Genomic DNA, 20,976 nt, shown 5'->3' with positions numbered 1-20,976 from the left:
AGGTGCACTCTCGCTCCCTTGACCTCGCGGCTGCCTTGTTTCATGGTGACCCTTGGTCCCCATCACATCACGGGCTTTAGAGACAGCTCATGGCTTCCTGGAAAGGGGGGCGGGTCAGCGGGTTTGGGCTGGGAGAGGAAGGGAGGGGTGCAGCTGGGGACAGTCCAGGAGGCATCGGAGGGCGTCATATCCACCCGACTCCCGAGGAGGCGCTCCCATTAGTCCACGGGCTCCTTACAGTCTGGCTGGGACCTCTCTCTCATGCATTGGCACAACTTATAGTTGCTGTGTCTTTTCCTCATTTATTCTCTGTCCTCAGGAGTGTGAGGGGCTCCCAGACGTGCAGCGCAAGGCCTATCCCACTCAGCCCTGGCGTGGCCACGCCAGACCTTTGCTGACCCTCCCTGCCTGCGTGTTTCCAGAACTCTGGCCCAGGGAGAACTCCTGTCAGAAGCTGATTCTAATCCTTGCTGTATCCTGAGATCTGGGGGGAAGAGGAATGGCTAATTTGGGGATCTGTGAGTGCACATCGTGTGAACAGAACAATCATAGAAAATCATCAGTTTAACCAAACTGCCCTGGGATATGTGAACTGTACCATTTTCTCTCACTGTGTTGAGTGAGTTCACCAATATGAATCATGTCTGTGTCTCCCGAAGGCAAAGCCATCTTGCATAGCCTATTTCCAAACTTTTGACCATTAGTTACGTGAAAATATTTATCCTAGGGCATTTTTAGGGATTTCTAGGCCTGTGGGACTGAGTGTAGATGTGAGCAGGTCTGTCTGCCTGGCCATCGAAGGCCTGGACGTGCCGCGCGTCCATCCACGGCCGGCCACGTAGACCAAACGCACGCCGGCAGCCCACGTCATTCCTGGGCACGGCTCGAGCAGTTGGCTGAGGGTCACGCAATGTCTCTGCTGGGGAAGGCAGAGTCACAAAATCACAACAGAGAAACATATTTATATTTCTGTTCTGAAGGTTAACGTTTGCACGCGGGTCCCCACTGCATCAGTCAGGGTCTGGACGTTTCCACACAGAGGCCCATGGACTCAGGGCTGCTCCTCAGGCCACGCGGGCAGGAGCGGGAGGCGGGTCTGCCCCGGGCCGGGGTGCCCACGGCGATGGTCAGGGAGCCACACAGCTGTACGTGGGGATCCGCTGGGGACACTGAGAAAGCGAGGGCCTGCCTGAGGGTTTCCTTCTGATCGCACAAGCTCTGAAGCCTTTGCAGTAAGAATGAAAAAGTTCCCAGTGGCTCGCAGCTACTGAGCTCCTTCTGAAAGGAGAGAAGAAAAAGCAGCTTTGAGTTCCTAGCCTATCTGAGCTATCGCTCCGGTTGCTTATGCTTTATTCAACCGTGACATAACCTCTGGGGCTGGACGTCAGCCTCCGGACCAGCTGGGCTAGCACGTGAGAAGCTGTACGTCTCAGCACAGACGCCAGCGTGAACAGCAGAGAGAGCCGGAGCCCGCGTCCAGCAAACCAGTGATGAGCCTGAAACGGACGGAGATCAGTGGTGTGCAAACCGCAGCCAGAAATGCAGCGAGCGCGCCTGAGGCTGCCCTGCCTGGAACGTGGGTGCTTCCCCTGCTCCCACACTCTCCCATCTCAGCCCCGTGGAGAGAGCTTTTCTGACCCGCTGGAGCTCGGAGGTAGCATCCATGGTTAACCGCTCTGGGCTCTCCAGATCCCTAGTGGAGGGAGCGAGGGAGGGAACAGGTATGGCTCCAGCCACATGAAGTTGCCCCAAAGGGACGGAATGTCCAGGAACATGGCCTGGGCCAGAAAGTGTCTGCTCCCGACTGTCTGCATAGCGGAAGAATAGCTGCCCTGGGAACCACCCCAGACGGGACCCGTGCCCAGGAACGTGTGCGTGTGCAGCAGGGAGAACCCACGGGCAGAGTGCCAGGGTGGGCGGGGCTCGCTCGTGCAAGGGACACGGCCCTTGCAGTGCTCCTTCGACCTTTAAAACATGCGACACTGATTTCTAGGAGACCAACGTGGTACCAGTGAGTGTATGAACAGACATGTTCAGAATGGTGCAAATCTCGTAGCTTGTGCACGTCCTTGTCCGGGGACTAATGCCGGGTGCTCGGGACCCACATTCTAGCCAGTTCCAGGGTCACCTCTCACCTTGTGTGCAGTATTTCCCTTGGAGCTCGTATGTAACCGAGCCCTCGGGGTGGTGTGTGCAGGACGCTCCTCTGCTTTTGCACACCGTCCGCAGTCACCACGGGTGCCGACGGGACTGGGGGCTGCTTGACGGGCTGTAAGCCGGCTTGGGCAGCGCTGGTCACTTTCTGAGTAAGCGCAGACATGGCGATATCGTCAGGACTAGGAATGGAGCGTTGTTGGGGGCATGATGGGAATCACGGTTTTTGAACGAGCACATCTGACGCGGAGAACACTTGGAATGTACTTGGAACGCAGTTCTTGACAGACCGCTGTCGTAAGGGATGTGGCTCAGTCACCCGTACCTTCAGGCATTCTGCTTCCCAGATGTGGCTTTGTGACGTGACCCAGACCTGGATGGGAAGGAATCGCCTTCTAGATCTGGCATGTCCACGGATCCCGGGCCACGCTGTAACGTGGACGCAGCTGCTTTAGCACCACTGGATCCTGACTCGTAAGGAGGCCCTGCGCGGCCAGGAGGGAAGCAGACGCTCGCTGGCGCACACGGTCCATCGGGGGAGGAACCCGCCCCTCAGGGGAGCGCCTGCCCATCCCAGGGAAAACAGGCCTTGTCGTTGAGAACAGGTGCAGGTTGAAGGCGTGAACACAAATCCCAACTTCCCGTTAGGTCTTTGCCCTCCGGGAGCCCCTGGGAAACGAGCGTTCTTTCTCCCAAGCCTGGTTGCAGGGCAGGGAATTGAAAAACAGAAAAAGAATGTGGAGGGAAGCTACAAAGGCCTGAATTCTTTACTTAAAGAGAAAAAAACAGTGTCCTCTGCCATGTTTTCTCACTTCCGGAGAAAACCGAGGGTTGGTAGCCGCGGGCTGTACCTTCACAGCAGGTTTTGGGAGCATCGCAGAGCCCGCAGCGTCTCCAGTTTCTAGAACCATCCAGCCATGTGTGGGCGTCCGAGCAGGTAAACAGTGTCAGTGCTTTTACTCGCCTCCGACTTCCCCATCACCCAGCGTTACGAAGCACTGATTCCATCAGCGATGTGTTTACTGCATGTCCCCTCTGTGTCGCACCAACGAAGGAGAACGCGCCATCCGCATCCACCCAGGGCCTGGCACGGGGCAGACGGTGCTGAGGACGAGGCTGACTTGCACTTCGTCCCCCACATACCGGGGGCTTTAGCAACCTGGGCAGGACGCCATCCACAAGTGGGGACACAGGCCAGGCCTGTGAAGGCCGCCACGTGCCCACTCGTCCCAGCTGGCCCTGCTCGCACATCTCCTCCTGACCCAGGCCTGCCGACGCCCCTCTTGCCACCTGTTTGAATTACAAACTTTAAAATATTTATTCTGTACAGTTATGAAAACTCAATCCTGGTATGAAACATTTGATCTCGCTCTTTGAAACGAAAATCGAAGGATGGGAGGAACGGGATAGCACGTCCAGGCCTCCCAGCTTTCTCTGGGAAGAAGGAGGATGCCGTTTCCACTCTCCGTCCCTCTTAGAGGTGCCCCCTCCTCCCGGCTCCTGTGACAGGGGTCAGGTGAGTGAGCAAAAACCTCGAGGTTTGTGCTGGGGGTCATGTCCTGACTGCCTAACATCAAGGCAAAGAAGCCCTTGTTCGGACCCGAGAGCCCCAGACAGGCATGGCTCCGCACACAGGGTGAGAGCACGTGAAAAGGAAAAAACCAAATTAACAATTTGCCATAAAATGCACAAAGTAAGTGCATTTCATAAAGTGAACCTAATTGCACACAGGCAACGACAAAGTGTGTAAGCCCCTGCAAGGGACAGCAGGGGCCATGCCGAACCCGCATGAAGAAGGGGCCAGCATCTAAGCGCCGGGAGCCAATGGAGACCCCCTGCAGCCATGCCAGCCATCCAGGGGGCTCACCGTGGGGTCTGGGTGGCAGGCCGGGCGAGAGCTGGACACAGAGAGCTGGACACGAGGCCCGAGTGCCGTGTGGGGTCCGGGCCCTGACACGACACCGTTCTAGCATCTCTCTGCATAACGGACCTTTCTCCTCACCATTTGGGCTCTTGTGAACAAAATGCCTTCACACGCGCTGTCCTGAGTCTCACCCCAGTCTAGACGTCACCTGTCTGGATCTGCATCTCACCGGCAGAGGAAGGGCTCACCCCGGGAGGCTGCCAGGTGACTGAAGCAGTTTCACACGGCCATACCTGAGTGACCCCTGGACTCCTCCGATACCCGCGCCCCAGGTCACCCAATGCAGCGATGTGCTCCAGCGGCAATCTGGGGACTCAGGGGTCCTTCATCCGCTCGGGTGTAAGAAGGCGGGCCTTCACTGGCTGACTCCCCTGCACCCACCCTGAGAGGCGGCCCTCACGCTGGGCTAGAAGTGGGGGATGTCATCATGGCCACCGACAGAGGTGGGGCTGCGGCCGTGGACGGTCAGGACGTGCCAGGGTCCCAGCAGGTTGGGGCTGCACACTGTGGCTGTGACCCGCGTCCCTGTCCTTCCCCTCATGGGCTCTTCCCAGTTCCCAGGGCCCTGTAAACGCACGCTTCTCTCCCACTCTGAAGCCAGGAGCCACGGCAAGCAGACAGAGGATTTGGCCACAACTGGGGTGCGGAAAACACACACTTGATAAATATCCCGGAGTTGCCATGACCCAGCCGCTTGGAACGGCAGAAACATGTTGTCTCGTGTTCTGGATGCTGGGAACCCACATGTAGACGTGGGCAGGGCTGGTCCCTTCTGAGCCTCTGAGGGAGCATCTGTTCCACATCTCTGTCCAGCGTCTGGTGGCTGCTGGCCGCCCTCGACATCCCTTAGCTTGTGGATGCCCCGTCCCGGTCTCCGTCTTCATGTCCACCCGGCATTCTGCGTGTGGACCCAGACACACACAAGCAAGGGGCTGGCCTGTCCCTCCAGTTCCAGCTCACCGTGACGAATTACATCTGCAATGACCTTGTTTCCCAGTAGTCGCAGTCTGGGGCACGGGGGATTAGGACTTTACCATATGAATCTGTTTTGGGGGACACAGTTCCAGCCCTAATACTGCAGGTATAACATTTAAAGGCCCAAACACTCGGCCACCAAGATAAGTCACACAGTGATGGGATATAGAAGAATGTCCAAATTCATGGAAAAATCCACAGTGGACAACACAGAAGTTTCCAGACACAGGATGAGAATTGGCGATTTCTCCTCTGCCCCCGGTACCGGCAGGGTCCTACTCAGTCTTACCACTAGTTAAAAACATGGTACTTTGTGAACATACCTGTTTGTTTGCATTGATTTCAGTTTTCTAAAATATCACATTTAATAATCTTTCTCTTGATGACTGAGATTGTCGGTACCTGGTAGAGATCGTGCCCGAGGCAAGTGTCTTCCCGCCCCACTCCCCTGGGGCGCCTACAGAACTCAGCCAGAGACGAGAGCATCCGCAACCGGAGAGGAGGACCCCGGCTGGTTTTCCTCGCCTCGCTGCGTGTGATGGGAAGGCAGACCCCTTTGTCCAGCTCTCCCTGGCCACGGGGCTGGGGTGAGGGGAGGTTGGTGCTGCCCGTCTGGGTCATGCGATGGAGCTGTCTCGCAATGCAGGGGCCCGCCCTTGCCCCTGCCCTGTGGGCACCTGAATCCCAGCCTCTCCCTGTCCCGCAGCTGGTAACACTAGCCCTCTCTGCACCGAGATGACCCGCGGCCGGACCGCTAGCCTCCCCGCGACCCCAGGTCACCAGTTTCCCCAGCACCACCTGAGCTCCCGCCCTGGAGAAAGTCTACCCGGTCCCTTTTGTTGAACGGGGCTACTGGTAATAAAACTTGTACGATGATTAAAAGAATGATTGTCTCTCCGGTGCTCAGCACCTCCTCATGCATTAGTAATGGAGGGATTCAATGCGGCCTCATCTGCTTTCCGTGGACAACTGTTCGCTGCTCCTTTATGTCGCGTGGCCGTGCTCTCCCCGCGGCAGGACAAAGCCTTGCACTAGTCCTGAGAGGCTGAGATGCGGCTTTAATTATGATGTCCTGCGTGGGACATTCTTCTTGTACGTGTGTTTCTTCCAACCAAGAGCCCCGGTGTTGGTCCGTGATCAAAGAGAGGCGGACCGAGACCTGCTGTCAATCCCGCCCAGCCGGCCTCCTCAGCCCGGCTGGGTCTGTGTATTTGCCGTCCCGCCATTGGAGACTCCACGTTCCCATCGCAGGTGTCCCGGAGGCCCGTGCGCCCCTCTCGGCAGGTGATTCTGACCCCTGCCTTGGCCGCGGTTTAAAGGCTAAGCCACTGCTGTCCACAGGCTCAAGGCGCATTCCGCCGACTGGGAGGGCAGAGCGAGGACCCTCGGCCGCGTCCTCCAGAGGGTTCTTTCTGGGTTTTGTGTTCTCCACGTGTTCCGAGCCGCTACGGTGGGCGGACGAGCTCGGACAGGGCTTCCCCGGGGCTCCCAGCACCAAGTCCTGGGTGTTCTGAGGACTTTTCCTCCCTTTAGTCACGCATTTGTTCGACGGATGCCAGTTGATTCTGTGCCTGGCACGGGTGATGCCAACTGTACTCGGGGACGTAACGAAACTGAACTCTGCCGCCAGCGGTCAGATGTGAAGGCATGGTTGTGCCAAAGTCCCGAAGAGAGGCCGGGCTGCATCAGTCCGTCCTCTGAGCCCCCGATGTGACCTCATTACGAAGACTGCGCTTCCAGCACCGACCCTGGGAGTGGCTGCCTTTGGCTGGACTGTGCACCCGGTCTTGACTTAGAATGCTCTGGGGGAAGCGGATGCTTCCGTTGACCACTTCTCCTGCCTCTAGGGTCCGAGAACCGGCCAACCCTCCCTGTGGGCACCAAAGGAGCCTGGAGTCAGGTCAGGCCGATGCCGAGGTCCGCCCGCCGCAGCCGCGTGAAGCCCGTCACAGAAAGCAAGGCAGGGCTTTCGTGCTCCTCGGCACGAGGCTCGTTTTCCCTCCTAAGCTGCCCCGGTGTCACGTGTGGTAAGGGGGGACCTACAGTGGGGCGCCTGGGGACACCCTGAGAGTTAGTCCTCTGCAGACCCTCCGGTGCCGCACGCCCTCGCACACCCGCACGCACAGACGCACACGCTCCCCAGAGCTGCTGTCTCGTGGGGTTCTCGGCCCCAAGCATTGCCGGGCCGCCCCCCGGCCCCTGCAGGACGCCGTGTCCAGCCCTCGGCTCTGGGACGCTGGTTTCTCCACAGAAGTCCTGCTGCGCGTTCCCTGAGACAAACACCCGGCGCTTTGTGTACGGAGTATCTGAGGCCTTCGGATGGGAAGACGCCTGCGCGCTCGCGGTGCAAACGATTCCCACCGTCTCCTTTGATGGGTATTTTTCTAAATGCCCAGAAGGATTTCTGTGTGAGCCCCTTTTGCTTCTGGAATGTTGGGCTGATGTGTTTCAAAGTAGCCGCGAGAGCACTACTGGCTCCACTTCGCTTTCAGCTGGGGGTCCCAGCCAGCCGTCCCGCACCGTATGTCCCGCCGCCGTTGAAAGCCCCTCCGTGAGGACGACTAGCTACACTGTAAACATCTTGGAAACCTTTGCCGACATTACTCAAACTAGGCGGCTGGGTTTTGTTGTTGTCGTTGTTGTTTTTATCATCTCCAGGTGCATCTGAGGAGAGCAGAGTTCTAACGGACCTAAATTGTCTGTGTGATCCAAATTCCGAAAGTTATACCCACACATTTCAAAGAGATACTGCTTTGGAGTCTAAAGGCAATGGAATGTGAACCGACTGGCAGTGCCATTCACCACGGTTACAATGAATGCTTAAACACCGATTCTCCCCGGATATCCTTGTCTCGGATGCGACTTTCTGATTCCAAATTCAGGCGGGAGAGGGGGAGCCTGCAGCTCTCGGGGGTGCGCGGGCTAGAGCGTGCCGAGGACTCGAGATCTAGTACAAGGAGCTGAGCAGAAGGTCCGCTGTCCCTTACAGACCCGGGGGCTCCCCAGCGTGCTGGTGTCCCCCAGAACGCAGGCTTGCTCAGGGTGGCAATTATGCGTTCCTACTTGGGCAAACATGTTATGCCAAGAGTCCCTCTTTTGGAAAGAACACTGTTTCCTCACTGGAAACTTAACAAAGTTGAAATCTGGCAAGAAATCCTCTTCTCATGAAAATGTTCACTAATTCCGGTTTATCAAAGCAAAAATGTGATTCATGTTTTACTTTATGCTTTTTTTTTTTTTTTTTTTTTTGAGTAGGATAATCTCAGTAGATAATCATTTTGGATTCCTAGGAGTGTGAACTTTGGGACAGAGGCACACGAACATAGGCAAAGTGGGGAGACATGGGAGACTCGCCTGTCTGGCACTGCGACAGGCGTCCTCACGCCAGGCACAGTCCAGGGCTGCAGGTCTCCACGGGGCTCCCCACGGGCCGGCGCCGACCCCCTGCTTTGCCTCCTCCCAACAAACCAGCCTGCAGAGCCTGGCGCAGACACCCCCTCCTCCCAACGTACTTTCAAAAACCCTCCATCATCTGAAATCACGTTTCTTCTGTCTTTCAAAGCTCCCCGCACCCCGTCTGGGCCCTAATTACCTGAGTACATTTCCTGCTATACTTCCGGTGCCAAATCCCATTTCTGTAGCGTGTTCTGTGTCTAAGGTGTTCACGTCAATGCACACCCACTCCTGACTCGGGCCGCGTTTCCTTCTGAGCATCCAGACTCAGCCGTGCGCACAGCCCATCCATCCCAGCCTCTCTCGTGCGTCTGCAGCTCCAACCCGTGTGATGCCCCCCCAACCCCGATCTGCTCTCCCTTTATGTACCCTAGAGGGCAGGGACTTTGTTTTATGCCTGTTGGTGCCTCACGGCACCCAGTAAAGGTCTGGACACCCATTAACCATTCTAGAGAAGCTGTTGGCTCTAAGTCGGAGGAGGGGCTAGGCCAGTCTTCTGACCCAACTCTCTGCGTCCAGCCGTCGGCCCCTCACCATGGCCTCCTTCCACGTGACAGTCTCCACACTGAGAAGCATAAGACAATGCTGTCCGGCAGAGGACTACAGCTGCTGGGGGTGGCCGGTCCCTCTCAGGACGATACCCCAGGTTTCCCCGATGGGCCTGAGAAGCCAAGCCTCAGCTTCTCTTGGAGCGTGGCTCCCCCCTGGGCCTTCCCCCCGTCCTGTGTCAGAGATGCTCGGCGGCCCCGCTCCTGCCTCCGGAGGGCGTGGGGGCACCAGGGAGGGCCGGGTCTGTGCTCCGAGTCCACACACGCAGAGCGGGGCTGGCCTAGAGATAGGCTCGGTGAGGACCCACTTCACTTCTTCTCCAGATCAAGTGTGTGCTTCTGTCCATCTACCCTCAGAGAGGACTGCTGGGGTCTTGGTAATATTTGTCTATTTTTGAAATATTTCCAAGGGCCGGGAAGTCTTCCCTCCGAGCCCCACATGACCACCTGCCCAGCAAGCCAGCTCCCCTCTTGCTCCACCCGAGAATTCTGGACTCCGGGACAGGGAGCGCTGAGGACAGCTGGGGCGCTGAGGACAGCTGGGGCTCGGGCCAGGAGCCGCCCTGGCCACCATGGCTGGGCAGCGTGACCTAGAACTCTTCTTGCACCCCTGGCAGATGCGAGGAGCGTGGCCAGAAGCCAGCAGAAACCCGCTCTCGCGCTCTTAGTTATAAAAGGAATCCCAGTAGTCAGTCGATGTTGGGTTGGATCCCGTGCAAATCAAGTACTCAGTTTACAAAATGATCTCATTAGTGGGAGGATGGAAGTAGGCTCCCTGATGCGGATCCCTAAGGAGAATATTCAACAGTGATTCGAGCGTATTTTGTTTCTTAGAAAATTGAGTTAATCATGTGATGGTGCATTTCTTAGAAATAAGTATCAGTTTACTAAAAACCCTCGACCAGGACTGAGCGCCGGTCCCGGGCAGCCCGCCTGCGTCCTGGGCTGTGGCTGTGATGCCGGGAGCCGGCCCCAAGCCTCATCAGCCTTAACAGCCAGTGCAATTTATTTCCCATTTAGAATAACGCATCTGCCTCATGTCTTCATTACTACTTCTTTATTGTGTTCCTATAGTTACTATATAAAAAATAGGATTTAACCGCACTAATTTAGAGTTACATCTACGCAGCCAGTCTGCATACTGGCAATGATTGCAGAATTTACTCTGTTTCCAAGTGTGTCCAGTATTCTCAGGGGTAGACCACCAGTGAAAACCTGACGTGAGTCACACTTACAGAACGGTAAAGGAGTAAGATTTCCTTTGGTTTATCAAAGCACAAAGTACAGGAGCATGGCTGGATTTAAACAGCAAGGGCATGCTTAGATTGACTTACGACTCAGTCGATGTGCCTTGTTCTTCTAAACCCCATGACAAGGCTGCGAGGCCTGGGCATCGTCTCATGTGGCGTGAAACTTGGCGGGTTTTGTCCCCACGGGGGAGCTTAGGGAATGAAAATATCTCCTTGTCGTCGGCCCTGGCAGGGTCCGCAGCCTAGGGAGCCGCAGTCACGTCTCCCCAAGGCCTGCCATCCCCGGGATCTTCAGGGCCGCCCTCGGAAGCTCCAGTGATCAAACAGCTCTGGGCACTCGGGACCCAGAGGCCTCCTGAGACGCCGGGCTCCGGACGAACACTGGGAGAGCCGCAGGCAGCCTGAGACAGGCTTGTCGTTTCCTCCCGCCCCTTCTGCTGGTTAAGAAAGTCATGGAAGCAGGCCAGGGTCAAGGGAAAGGAGCTGGAGATCGCTTCCCAGGAGGAGGCGTGAAAGGTGTGACCGTCTTTGCTCTGCCACACACCACGTAAGGGAAGTTGTGGCCACATGGAAAACACATCTCCGGGACAAGAAGACTCATTATCGCAAGGTCTCATCCTCCCAAAGTCACGCTGTGAATCTAGGGTGACCACGACTCAGATATCCACAAGGTCTCTCCGTGGGAAACTAAACTCCAGAAATGTCCAACAGATGTGTGGAGACATTACAGAAAAAACAGACACACGGAGTAAAGACAAGGGAGCCGATACATTAGACTCACAACACGATTCACCACGTGGACAAGTGCAATGAAACTCGGTAGCGTCTTACAGCATACGTGAAACCGTAGACCCTCAGTGTGAAAGGCGAGGTCCCCAAACATCCTGAAGTCACCCTCACAACCTGAGGGCTAAGAAAACATTTCTCTAAAATAACACAAAAGCAGGAAGAAAAAAGAAAAGCAGAAAAGGAAAAAAAAAAAGATAGCAACATTTTATTGCCTTAAAATTAAAGACCGGGCCACGCAAAGTGCCCTAAGCCCCGTGACGAGAGAAGACGTGAGCTGACGTTCAGCTGCGTGAGTCACATGAGGCGGCTGGCCTAGGTGACAGAGTCTCTCAGGAAACACGATCTCACAAGAACACGTGGAGGAATTCACAGAGAAACAGAAGAGAAAGCAAAGGGATACAATACACGGTTCATGCAAGAGGACACTGGAGAGGTTCAGGGAGGGGACACCCAGGCTATCAGAGCACGCTCGTCGATGTGGAGAACGTTCACCGTGTGGCCCCAGAAGCCGGGTGCGGAGCCGAGCATCAGGCGTCCTGGGTGCCACCGTCAGGAGGGTACCTGGAAACACACGGGAGCCGGGGGTGGGGGGGGAGGTGTAGGCTCTCCCCGCCTGAGCCACTTCTAGGCGTGTGTCCTGGGAATGTCTGTCCCCACATTGCCTGAGACAGAGGAAAAACTGAGACACCGTGTAAGCACCGTGTGAGAGGAGAGTGGGTGAGCAAGTTGTGCACTGCTCATGCAGCGGAACATGCCACAGGAGCTCCGACAGCGGGCTTCGCCGAGGGCAAGGATCGGCACGCCGGCCCCACATCCCAAATCTGGCCGTTGCCTTTTCGGTACATAAAGTCCGACTGGCGCACAGCCAAGCCCGTTAGCTTACGTGTTGTCGATGGCTCCTGTCGCTTTGCAGGGACTCAAGCAGAAAGCCTAAAGCCGCTCTGACCTGGTCTTTGCAGAAAAAGCCGGAAGCATCCACATTCCAAACTGTCACATGGAACAGCTCCAGGGTGAGCCGCACAGGGGGTCCAGCACGACGCCGTGCATACCCGTAACCGCACACAGTGTGACGGCGTGTGGAGTAGTCCCGTGCTGTGGGGGCGGACAGTACAGAGCGCAAGCCAAGACCCCACAGTAACGAACACGGCATGCACACGGACACACATGCACACTGTGCACACACGAACACAGTCGCTACACACACACGCACACCGCACACGCACGTGCACACTGTGCACACACGAACACACTCGCTACACACATGCACACTGCACACGCACGTGCACACTGTGCGCGCACACACACACCACACCACATTCACCACACACTGTGCACACACACCACACACACACACACCATGTGTGGTTGCCGTGTGAAGAAGGGGGCACCCGGGATGGGATGCTGCCTCTGGCTCTGCAATGCTTCTCTATCTTTAAAGATCTGGATAACGCTTACTTATTTGAAAAATGAATAAATAAAAATAAAAAATAAAAAGATCTGGATAATACAATCAAATGATGAAAACTGAGAGGGAAGCGTGTCGGGTATCATGGATTCACTGCGTCTTTCTGTGGATATTCCGTGGGAAGCACAGGGTCGCAGCACGCCCTGCCCACTCGGTACGAAGGATGGAGCAGCCCATGTCCATCTGGGTTTCTGTTTCTTTCCATATTTTACCGGAGTGACCTTCAAAGGTTTTTCAAAGACAAGAAAGGTACAGAACGGTAGGTAACAAGCAAAATCAGGCGTAGACCAGATTAAATGAACCTCCTGAGCTCCGGTGTGTCCACCTAGAGCCTCAAGGTGTGCATTAGGGGTGAGCACCTTGTTAGATGCCCCTGCTTTGCGGGCCCCTGCGTCCAGGGCGGTGCCCATCAGAAAGGAGTCATCCAGTCTCCCGTCCACATCATCCACGTCTCTTCTGAGCACACTTGCAAAGGGAAGTGAGGATGTGAACGGGCTTGGACCACCTGACCCCGAGCTGCTGCAGGTCGAGACAGAGTTTGGGGGTCAGCTGTTCCCTGGGGGTGCTCTTGGGTTGGTGCCTTGGGAGGCGGGGAGCACAGCATCGGGCGGAGGGGGCTGGGCTGCAGGGCTGTCCCCACAAAGATTTTGGCTGAGCCGTGGACTATGTCTTAAGTGAGAAAACGAGGGTTCTCTCCATTCACGCTAGGACGCATCGCCCTGGAAGGAGGTGTGTGCTGGGGTGGGGGGTCTCGGCGGAGCCCCATTCCCAGCAGCTGGGGAGGTCAGCTCTCCATCCCTGAAGGGACATCCGTGTGACACCGCAGTGTCAGCCCCACTACCTCACTGTGGAAACAACAGGGCTCCGGGCTCACATGACGTCCGAAAGCGCTTCCCACTCCTCAGACATTGGCCAGAGACGGCGGAGGAGATGCCGCTGCGCTGAACCGCTGCCCGAGGCTCTGCCGCGCGTCAGCACTGTCGTTATAGCGGCGCGATCTTGTCTGACCGAGCTTTGGTGGAGTTGTTGCTGGGAAGAAATTTTTGGGGAAGTTAGGTGCACTTTATCTCCTCCTTCCTTGAGGGTCTGCAAGAGTCGCGGGAGCAGAGCCCGCAGCCCCGTGCTGTGCGCCGTGTGCACTCGCGTCCACAGCTCCGTGCTCGGACCGCGCCACCGCCAGCACAGCCGGGCAGCCGTGGCATTCGTGCCTGGTGTCCTCTCTGGGCACCCAGCACCCAACTCCAGCACCCTGGGAAGAGCCCGGCCTGGGTCTCCCCGCCGCGCCTGCCTCTGACCTCTGCAAGGGAGGAATTTCTCCGCTTCTCTGGCTTCAGGGTTCACACCGGATAATATGGAGTCGGTGCCCTTTCTTCAGAGCTGTTAAGTCACGTCGGAGCGCATCTGCTACATTCCTGCTTAGAAGTGAGTCCTGAAGTAATGCGAGCGTTCTTTTATCTCGTTCCTTTGAAATTCTACTGGATTTTCCCTCCTCACTTGAAACAACTGGTTGTCCTTGCATCATTTCCTAAATAATCTTTCCTTGAAGACTTGCACATGTTTTGTGTTTTTAATTACCCGACAGAGCAGGCCAGCTTCTGCTTGCTCGTGTGCCGGGAGCTCCACTGCCCGCCCTCAGCCCCTTTGGCTCGAGCTGGTTCTGACCAGCTGCGGGTTTAGCTTTGCAACTGGCCACTTCGACAGAGGCTTGACCTCGAACTCCTGGGTTGAGCCTTGACCTTGACCTCCTGGGTCCTCTGCTTCCCCTCCACTCGGGTTGGAGTCACCCTGCTGTTTATATTCTGTTTGATTTCCAGGATCCAGGGTGTCGCCGGCGAGCTCCGTGGAGATGTCTGGATTGTCCCCTACAGCGCGTGACCGGCGGGCCGTGGTGCTCCCTGCCAGCCCAGGGCGCTCCCACACCCCCACAGGAGCTCTCCAGCCCTGGCCTCCTGGACCCCATCTCCCTCAGCCCCCTCCGTTGTCACTGGTCTTTCTGTTTCATGAAGGAACTTGAGCTGGTTTTGTGTCCCTCATGAACCAGGGCCTTTCTGTCCATCTGCTGACGCACTCGGTGGACTCCCGCACCTTCCCAGATCCTCACGGCTCGGAGGCAGCACACACAGTCTCCTGCAGGCCCTCGTGGGTACTACATGCTGACGTCTCTCCAGTCCACCCCGTGACCCTTTCTCCATCTTAAAATGTCCCACATCCACTCCCTGTGCAGACGTGCCATGGTCTGCCCTTCCACAGAAGAGCTTCTCAGCACGAGGTCTCATGAGCCAATTCTCCGTTATCTGTGTTCTCCATTCCCGAAGGTCACCTGCAACTCCCAGGCCCGTGTCCTGCCCCCGGGGCTGGTGTCCCTGGGCTTTGACCCAAGAACCCCCGCCTCCAGCCACTGTCCTCGGACGGCTGTATGATTCGGGGTCCTGCTCCCACGCTGGCCCCTCCTGCCACTGGCCTTTGCTCCGAGGTCCCCCCAACACTGCCATCATCTGGTACGTGACCCGTCTTCTGTCCGGTTTCACTCTGACTTATTTCAGTGCTTCTCCCACCCCGAGCTCACCTGGAAGATGGGCATCTGCTTCCATGTCTCCAATCCCGACTTCTGACCCTTTATTCACACGTACCTGGAGCATTTCTGTCCGGACGCCTCAGCTTACACTCAACATGTCAGACGCCGACCTACTTCCCCACCAGGGACCATCCCCGTGACCCAAATCCCCATGTCCCTTCCCAGGCATGGCCAGCTGGGATGTGACCCCAGCCTGCCTCCTTCCTCCGTTAGCATGTGCCCACCAAGAGGTGATTTTCTAGAAACAGAAGGCTGTGTCCCTTTTTCATTTTAAACGTATAGCAAGGAATTATGTCTCACACATTCGAGATGTCTCATCCAAACCTGTATCGTCTTCTTCCCATTTGCGGTGACCCTCGAACTTACAGGGACCATGAAGAAAGGCCGCACACTGGTCTCCCCCCGGCCTGTTCTGCTTCTAGTTCATAGTGCCTGTGCATGTGTGTGCGCGTGCGTGTGCGTGTGCGTGCATGTGCGTGCGTGTGCATGTATGTGCAGGTGAATTCAGTCCATCCTTCCAGCCTGTTTGAACTGCTCAGACCCTGATCTGTCACCTTCCCAGCGGCCAGGCTTCGTCCGTCCGTCATCTGAGTGTCTGCTCAAGATGCTGTCAGTTCCCTCGCCCAAGGCATCCGCGCGTCTGTGGGACAAGTGAGAACCCCTGCAGGGCCTGCAAACATCTCACCGTCCTTCCCTCTGGGCCGCTGTGCGCCCACAGGTCCTGCCCTTGGTCACGTCCCAGGGTTGCTGAGAGCCGCACGTATAGAAAAGAGATGCCATTTGTGGGACGCTGGTGAGGTGTGAAGACGTGCCTGCGTTATCTCACTGAATCCTTAGAGCGGATGACGGGGACATCACCGTGCCCAGTGCGTGGAGAAGGAGCCCAGGACCGAGCCTCCTGCCTCGGGCTCCTTTCCATCCGTAAAGCTCGGTGGGCCGCCTCCAGATCAAGGGGGCTCACGCAGAGGTCCCTCGGCCTCCACACGTGGCTTCCTCTTTGCTTTCCTTCCCTCCAGGCCGCCTGCCGGCCCGCGTGCCTCACACCTCTCCCCTGACCCGACTCCACCAGCCGCATGTGGCGCGCCCTCCGGCTAACCCCGTGGCGCGGGTCCAGCGGGGGCCGTGGGAGAGCACCTGCCCGGTCCCGCTCCAGGGCCGGTGCCAGGCGAACTGGAGGACTTTGTACGCAGCGTGGGCGCTGCTGGTGCCCGAGGAGCTGCTCAGTGGAGGTCAGCGCTTACCGTGCTCGGTCTTTCTCCAGCCCGTGACGACGGCCTGGAGACGCCACTCGGGTAAATCACCCACGACTTTAGCACTGATCTCCCGTGACTGTGAACCTGCGTTCCCGCATTTGCTAGTGTGCTTTTTCCAAGGAACCGCCGCCTGACTAACAACTTGCAGCTGACGTGCAGTTCGCTGAGGAACTTCCTGGACGCGAAGACTCGGGGCCCCCGACACGGCTCGGCCCCGCGCTCCGCAGGGTCCCTTCCCAAGCTCCAGCCTCCGGGCGGGGACGGCTGCGAGTTACCCATGCGCTTCCTGCGCGCATATGGCGTGACCAAGTCAGGCGGACACGCCATTTTCTGTCGTACAAAACACACTGTTTTGTGTTTATTAATCATCACATTTATAATATGTAATGTACAATATGCACATTTTGTAAAATTTGAAAAAGTGTAGAAAAGCATGTATAACAAACTACAAATTGCCTATAGCCTTCACCTGACCTCCTGAAGAGAAGCTCCAGGCAACGCCGTGGACCCACGTGGATATTCGTCTGCAGACACACGCGTGTTCCTGTGCAGACACACGCGCGTGTTCCTGTGCACACACACACGCGTTTTCCTGTGGAGACACATGGCCTTAGTGTTTCGTGTATTTTCTATTACACATTGATACACCTATATTGTATACAATAGTACTAATATATTACAGTGATACTCATGATTTTGCAACTTTACTAATATTATTTTTGTGAAGATAATGCCTACAGCCTTTTAAACACATGAAACTCATTGATGGGATCTCCTAATTTCTTAGGTGTTGACTCAGAGGGTCAAGGCCCAGCCCCACCGCGCGGCTGGCTCTATCTCCCTGCAGATGAGAGGTGGCAACGCGGGGGGCAAAATGGAGAGCCCAGACGGAGAACTTGATAAAGAAACGTGGGTTTGCGACAGCAGGAAACACAGCAGCGTCTTCCAAGCTCTGGACAGGGCAACGTCCCCCTCTATCTCTCATGCTGTCTAGGTGTCCAGCAAGCTCCGATAGCCGGCCAAGCCCTGATGGGGGAGACGGGTCATTAGTCTTGGTTAGGGCTGGCTTCTCGCAGACAGGGCGCCCGGTCCCAGGGCACGTGCCCCCTTGACACACAGAGATCCTCTTCCTGCCAAAGAGACCCCAGCACACACATAATTAAAACCTTTAAAATCCTAAAATAAAGGTGTTTATTCACTTCCACAAGGGTGCAGAAGGCACATTCTTGTTGAACACGCCTGTATCAGCAAGCCTCAGGCTTCGTTGTGACTAACCGGGAGAGCTGTTCCCCTTCGCAGCACAGACAGGAAGACGGCGAGGGCCCACAACGCAGCTGCTGGATCCTGTCGGGACACATCCTGACGCTGCACAGGTGTGGGCTTGCGCCGGAGACGGAAAGGAGCACCCAGGGCAGTGGGGACACGGGAGGCTGGTCTGGACCCATCGTGGCAAAGCCACAGCCGCTCTTCGCGACCGCCCTGGTGAAGCCCGCCGGTCACATCAGTAGGCCGGTTTCAAGAAGCCACATCAGACGGGTGAGCTCCAGGGAACCCCAGGGCATGGTATCGAGTCGGCCTGCCAGCAGCTGACCCCACGCGTGGGTCCCCGGCCTCCTTTTGAAAGGGGCTCCTGACCAACACCTGCATGAGTGCGGGAGTTTATGCTCAAGCTACAAACTGCTTGGTTTGCTTTTAAACGTGTGTTTCATTAAAGCCTCTTAATAGAAAAGGAACAAAAGTGTTTTCCTTGCCTTTGTTATTTCTTATCCCACGCGCTCTGGGAGATGGCAGTCGTCCAGGCTCACAGCAATCGCAAACCATGGAAGTTGCAAAGTGTTCCCTCTCCGACCAACAAGCGAAAATGCATAAATACTTTGTTTGTCAAGCTTGGATCCTGTTCAAATGCAAGCATGGCCTGCTGTCCAAAATTGAGTTCTCTGGTCTCAGGGTATGTTGTCTAGGCTTTCCCGAAGTGGCCTTGTGTTATTTCTGGTAAACTGAGGTACCAATGCCCCAGTATCTGGCTCTGTTGTGAGTGCGCCCAGGGAAAAGGGCGGGAGAGGGACCGGGTCGGTGAGAGTAGGACGGCCAGCCCGCGAGACGGCAGCACGGCCCAGGCAGCCAGCTGGGAGGTAAGCGGGGTCCGTCCCGAGCCCTGCGGAGACTGTCCCCCTCCGGCAAACGTCTGCACACCAGAGCGGATGGAAGGTTGGCAATCCTGTTACTCTCCTTGACTTTCGTTCTAGAACCTTCTCTTGAGTGAGAGCAACAGTGGTGGAGGTGTCGCCGCAGGCCGCTCCCTGTCCACAGCCCGAGCCGAGTCACTTCCCAGACTGCTGGTCCGACCCCCAGGAGGTGGGGCCCCCTTCCCTTGACCTTTCTCCATCACACTGCGGGGGGGCTTCATCCGAGTCAGGCCCCGCCCAGGCCCTGCGCCGGCCCGTCTCCGCACAACCCCTGGTCACGAAGATGAGCTGAGGAGTTCTGTGCTGACACCCGGCCCCAGCCGCGTGAGCCCGCGCACCCCAAACCATAATCTGGCGGGACCGAGGCCCACGCTCAGCGCACTGGAGATGGAAGAGAGGGTCTTGGTGAGGAGCCCTGCGCGGTCGCAGTTTTCAAAGACCGTCAGTGTTGGTCAGCGGAACGTCCCTCCATCGCTTGCACAGGGACCTGCCCCGCTCCCTGGGCTGCGCGCCAAGGCCCTCCAGTGTGCGCAGTGCTCAGTTTCCCTGGACCAGCACCTGCCTGGGAAGAGCCAAGTGCCCACGGGCCCACCCGCAGGTCCCCGGGCAGGGTCCTGGCAATGTTGGGTCTCAGGCAGGATCGTTGGGCGCACGGTCATTTCTGCCTTTCATGACATCGGCGAGCCCTCGCGTACTGGACTTCAGCTGGGGCGTCGGTCCTGACACCTGTCCGTTGACTGCAGAATGGCCTTAGCCATTTGTGCGGCTCTTTTCAAAGCCTTTGGGTCCGGCGTGGGCATTTCTTCATTTGTGCAGACAAGAGCGAGGGCGCGCAGGGGCAGGGCGCCCCAGGCTCAGTCCCGCACCCCTGTGACCCCGTCCCGGCTCCTTTCTCTCCGCTGACCTGCTGGCTTGCGCCTCCTGACCTGTGACACCCTCCAATTGTTATCTAATCAATTCAGCCGAAATTAAAAAGGTGTATTTGTATTTGCTTGAACACCCTCTCCCTGGGATGTTTGCAGCTGTGACCTTTCAGTATTGGATTCCGCTCCCGATCGCACGCGGCCGGCCGGATTGCTTGGCTAATAAATAACGGAGCACCTTGGGAGGAGGGAGCGGGTGGCACGGAGGGCTGGGCAGGGGGCCTGCGCCCACCCGCCTGCTCCTGGGAGAGTCCCAGGGCCCTGCATGGAAGCGAGCCTCCAGGCGCTGCTGGGAACCACACTCCCCATTTCTGTGGGTTACTTTCAGTACATTGACCCCACTTACAGGAGCTGGAGTTATATATATATTTTTTTATTGGAGTGAAATGCACGTCACATAAAACTGACCAATGTAGCCATTCAAAGTGGGTGACCCTCATGACTGTTTTCAGAACTTTTCCATCAAGCAGACACATGTGCCCATTACAGGACCACTCCCAACCCCGTCCTGCCCCTGAGCCCCGGAAGCTTCTCCACGACTTGTGCTTCTGCGAACGTGGCTGCTCGCTCGGCATGTGGGGTCACGCCGCACCTGCCCTTTCGTGTCCGACCCCCACCTCACAGCATGCTTTCAGGGTGTGGCCAGGTCTCGATGTGGGTTGGTACTTCACAGACCGGAGGTTGCTTTTTTACTATTTTCATTTCTCCTGCTGCGTATAAACAAGTTAGGAATTATTAAGGAAAAATGAAAAATACTTTGACATCAAACCAAAAAGCCCGTAGCACAGCACAGTTATCCTTAGAAAATAGAAGACAGGCTCAGCTGCTTTGACGTTTACAAAATTAAAAGTTTCCTTGGAGCAAATTCCTGTAAACTACCAACAGTTCACTCTAATGAGCGTTAGAAGCCTGAAGAATCGGGGATCCTGCTGTGTGTGCACCAGAACCTGGACCAGGAAAAGACCATGTGTCTAGTCACTGCCAATGCTGTCGTGTTTCGTCACTGCGGCGGTTTCTAGCCTGGAGCCTGGGCAGCTGGTTGACTTCACAACTTTACAAACTTGACAAATATTTCATCAAAGGCGTGAGACCGTAGAAAACAAGTGATGATACATGAGGACGATAAATAGCCAATTTTTAAAAATACATATAATTTAGTCACTATTTTTAACTCTGGGGCTGAAGAGTCGATAGAAAAAAGTCAGAAGCAGCTGCGTAGGAGCCCGGTAGAGCTCTCGCACTGACCAGATCCTGCTGTTTCTGACCTTGGGGTCCCTTGGCAACTAACAGGACACTAGTGGTGATGGTGATTGTTGGTGGGGATGATGAGCGACACATGGTGATGATGAGAGTGATGGTGATGGTGGCGATGATGATGGTGGTGAGGATAATGATGATGGTGATGGTGGTGATGGTGGTGATGGTGGTGATGGTGATGGTGGTGATGGTGGTGATGGTGGTGATGGTGGTGGTGATGATGG

This window comes from Enhydra lutris, unplaced genomic scaffold, assembly GCF_002288905.1.
Source record: "Enhydra lutris kenyoni isolate GAN:26980312 unplaced genomic scaffold, ASM228890v2 scaffoldscaffold32, whole genome shotgun sequence".
In the NCBI taxonomy this organism is placed as follows: domain Eukaryota; kingdom Metazoa; phylum Chordata; class Mammalia; order Carnivora; family Mustelidae; genus Enhydra; species Enhydra lutris.
Note: the sequence above shows the minus strand (reverse complement) of the source record.